This window comes from Odontomachus brunneus, unplaced genomic scaffold, assembly GCF_010583005.1.
Source record: "Odontomachus brunneus isolate Ranch 3 - 2012 unplaced genomic scaffold, Obru_v1 Obru_scaffold_192, whole genome shotgun sequence".
NCBI classification, from domain to species: domain Eukaryota; kingdom Metazoa; phylum Arthropoda; class Insecta; order Hymenoptera; family Formicidae; genus Odontomachus; species Odontomachus brunneus.
This window is the reverse complement of record NW_022639642.1, coordinates 260,626-265,132: the sequence shown is the minus strand read 5'-3', so window position 1 is coordinate 265,132 and position 4,507 is coordinate 260,626. Positions and strand designations below refer to the sequence as shown.

Here is a 4,507-nt window from a genome sequence, read left to right as displayed (position 1 = left end):
TGCCCCCGTTATAAGCGGGTTAGTCCTGATAGAAATGGTACCTCCACGTGGTTCAGGATGGGTAACGCAAAATCCATTTCAAAATATTGAAGTTCCGTAAATTTGAAATTAAAGAACTCTTTCCTTTATGACTCTAGTGGATTCATGTGTTTTCTTATCGATAGAATCCTCTCACTTGCGTTTTATTGTTTTCCGAAAATCCCACGGTTGAAGTTCCAAGACGATCTCTTAAAAAATCAGAATTTACTATTATGGTCCGCCATATTGCATCCGCCATCTTGAATTTCGGAATTCTAATGTTAATTTCGTAATCAGTGAGTCCAAAAACCTTTATGTTAGAAGTTTTAAAATGATCCGTTGGAAAACAGTAAAATACGCTACATGCGCCATATTGAATCCGCCATTTTTGAAAAAACCTAGGGTGATGTTGCAAAACGGGACCTGGATTCGGATTCAGGGGCTCAAAATACATACCGGAAACCTACTCCGGTCCGAGTAAATTTTTGAAAATTTTTTTTTGTAGACCTGTGTAATGTTAATTACAATGATATAATTCCCGATAATCATCTTGGTCGCAACTTACGAGATGAATTATGTCGTCAGCTATTAATACATTAATTATAAAGAAATACATTAATTGTATTGGATTTACTATAAAAATAATAAGTTTTTTTTTAATGTAAGAAAGTTATTTAATAAATGTAACAGTATGCGTTTTTCAAATAAAAAAACAGTTTATATTTTATGTAAATTTATTTGACATTGTGACACTTACATAAGATATTGAATAAATTTTTTATTCAGTCTTTAATGCGTGTACACTTATGCGTATATGATCATAAATTATTACTTATATTAATCAACAAAAATACTTAAAATAATTAATTTATTTAAAACTCTGAGCAAATGGAACATTAATGCTTTAAGAAAAAGAAAATACTTAAAATAATTACTTTACTTAAAACTGTGAGCAAACGAAACATTGCGACTTTAAGAAAAACAAAAAAATAATTTATAGACGAGTAACATATAATATAAAGAAACAAAATATTTTTTGTTCGAAGTAACGAAATTAGTATACTTATAAGTATAATTATACTTTTTAATACAAAGAAGATTATACTTGTATAACTTGCATGTATAACTTGTACCATGCGTATAATGTTTCGTAATTTTAAATTTCGTAATTTTAAATGATATAGTTGCCTGAATCTCTGTTTCAAACAACCGAATGCATTTTTCACTACTACTCGACATGAACTTAAGCGTTGATTGAAATTTCTTTGCGCTCGGGTTAAATGTCCATTATCTCTGTATGGAATCATTAAATATGGTATACAAAAAAATAAATATTTAATCGTATAATATTTCAACAATCTTTAAGAAACCTTAACAGTTTTCGTTGTAAAAATTACTTGCAATTTCTGTTAGAATTCTATTTCTTTCAACTTGTCGTGCATTATTTATAGCCCACTGTTCTTTTGCACATTTAACAAAATCTTCTTGAATTTTTCTTATATTTTTATATTCTTCAAGTATTTGTAATTGAATGTTTTCGTTATTTTGTCTTTCAGATCTTATTTCTGAGATATATGTATCCAAAGCGAGTTGGCATTTCTTTAAATATTCTGCTGTTGAACCAATTTTACATTTCGTTTTTTGTGAAGATCTCTTTTCATTTATAATATATGGAATATCATTTGAAGTTTCTAGCTCCGGTTATACTGCTGATATTTCTAATACCGTATTAGTAGGTTCTTCATTATTATTTATCGAGTTGTACAATCTGTGTTATAAAATGTTTCATTTAAAACATATAACTATGTATAGTTCATTTATAAATATTTTATGATATTTATATATCATTTTGTGCATCAGAAAACTGCGGTTCTCTAAGCAACAAGCCAGTTCTACCTGATAACGCCAGTGGTGCTATATTATGTTTTTTTCCGAACATATCAGTTAATTCACTGTAATGTGAAAAATAGTCTTATTATGCATTGCTTTAGATTATTTATATAACATAAAATATTAGGAGTTACTTACGCTTCAAAATTACACGTTTTTCTTTCACGGCGAGTTTTCTTATTATTGCTCATTAAGTTTTTATATGAGCGTAATAAAGACTTCAATTTGTTTTCAATTTGCAAAGGAATTACAGAATAACCTTTACGCCCCATATCCTCTGCTATATTTTTCCATAAAATTTTAAAAGTTTTGATTTTTCTTGTGTTTACGAGGTTTTTTTTTACGTTTATATATTTCTAAAAACAATTTTGTTGTTACATCATTCCATGTAAAGTTAACTTTTTCTATCGGATCTTCATTTTCTACATTTTCTTTATTTGATATATGTATAGTCTGATCTATTTCATTCATATGATCTGTTTCATTGCTTGCTTTAGGTAAATTAATAATAACATCTGTTCCATCCACATTAAACTGTAAGGTATCAGACAGGTCTACTTCATCACTTTTTATTTTGAATCGTCTCCCATCTAAACAAATAAATACATAAAATAATACATAAATACATAAATAAGTACAAAAAGATATATTCCCATACAATTTCATTATATTATATATTTTATTATAATTAATTCGCAGTAAACATGTAAACATGTTCGTTGATGCACCAACAAAAAGTAACATTACATTATTGTTATTATTTCTCTCTCAGCAATGTAAATATAATATATGTTGTATATAATAGTTATATTGCTGTATGAGAAATAACGTTAATATAATTGTATGTTACTTTCCGTTGATATTAATATAGCCAGATAGCCCAGATAGCCAAACCTGTGAAAACAGATTTTGCACAGGATTTGCTATAGATTCTGTCAACAAGTTTGGTAGCAGAAATCCAGCAGGAATCCTGCCGGATCTGATAGCAGAATATGATGATAGACTGACAGAACCAGCAGAAATCAAGCAGAGTTTGTCGTTTCAATATATTTAAATGGGACATGCTGCAGATTCTGCTCGTTTTCTGCTATCAATCTACTATTATACTATATTCTGCCACCAGGTTCTGTCGACAAAATAGCAGCAGATTGCGGACATAGATGACTATGGATCTGTCGACAGATCCTGCTCGAATCTGTCACTAAGCTGTTGTCAAATTGCTTACTGGGAGGTTAATATGGTCTCAGTTAACACGATGATGTCAAGTGATGTTTTAATGACGCACTAATAACGTCTTTAACGTCAATGATATACCAGAATATGTTATTTGATGTTTGCTGGGATATAAGACTATACATTACATACTGTAAGAAATTAGAATATGTAGCGACATCTAACAACGTTAGAGTAAAGCTTCATGTCGTGGCGAGAACTGAGGTTCCCTCTCCTTCGCGCCGATACTTTAAATAGGTAGCTAGAGACGAAGGCGAGAGGAGAAGATCGAGGAGAGTCTTGCGAGTAGCGAAGAGAGCTAAGAGCTCCGGTTTTGTGGGCCGGTTAAGGTCAGGTGATAAACCAATTTAGTTAAAGGCGAATTAACGCTGTGGATACGGAATCCGTTCGCGTATCTAGTCAGATATAGTCTCGTTGGGACATTAGAGTAATAACGATCAGAGGTGCGGTCTTATTACATTTATTATTAGTACATTCGTGAAGCACGAGTCGAGCACGTGCAAGTGTGTACGCGTTAGTAGAGACTTCCATTGTATGACTTTGTCGGACTAAGCCTGAGGAGCAAAGAGGAACTGTACGGTATAATAAATAATTGTTGAGTGTTCTCATTAGTGTTCATTATTCACGTTCGGTCACCTGTACTGTGGGATAAGTTGCTTCGTACTGGACAGCAGAGCAGCTATCCGCGGCTTATCTTACAGCAATACAAAAAGAGAGAAATAATCTCACAATACCTTCAATTTCGCAATGTACAGGGTGTTGCGTCAACATACAGATCAGTACGATGGGTCACCTGCCCGTTAGGCGCGCGTGGCCGGTAATGCAGGACCGATAATGCGGGACTTGCCGATATAATTATATGCCTACTTTATCCAATGAAATGTGCAATGCTTCTAATTATCACTATTGTAACGGATAATACACACACACACACACACACACACACACACACACACACACACACACACACACACACACACACACACACACACACACACACACACACACACACACACACACACACACACAGAATAATTGAAATTAATAAGAGGATAAATAAAACAAAATATTTTTTGCTCAACATAATTTCTTAATTTTTTTCTTGACGTTAGACTCTTTGATAAAAATTAGAGATTATAGAGAGATAATACAGATACAGTTATAAGCCTTATATTGTGTATTCCATCTCAGAGATAGCTCTTGCAAAATAATGAATCGACCGAAAACGAAATTAATGATCGCAATTTAACCGGTGACAATTATTAAACTTTTTTTATATACTCTTTACAAGGTAAAGATTCAAACGTGAATGAGAATATTATTATTCGAAATAATTAGTGAAAATATTGCCACTGGGATCGTAAGA

The 4,507-nt window shown here is 32.0% G+C and overlaps 1 long non-coding RNA gene and 1 pseudogene across 1 annotated transcript; one reads left to right on the top strand and one right to left on the bottom strand.

Moving 5' to 3' along the window:
* The window catches only part of LOC116851828, an 11,344-nt pseudogene extending 10,134 nt beyond the window's left edge, over positions 1-1,210 (top strand).
* Positions 1,211-1,336: 126 nt separating this feature from the next.
* Positions 1,337-3,279, bottom strand: LOC116851819. The gene is made up of 3 exons (XR_004379647.1): positions 3,134-3,279; positions 2,047-2,498; positions 1,337-1,970 (listed from the first exon to the last, which is right to left on the bottom strand). It is a non-coding gene; the product is annotated as an uncharacterized LOC116851819 (long non-coding RNA).
* Positions 3,280-4,507: the final 1,228 nt, after the last annotated feature.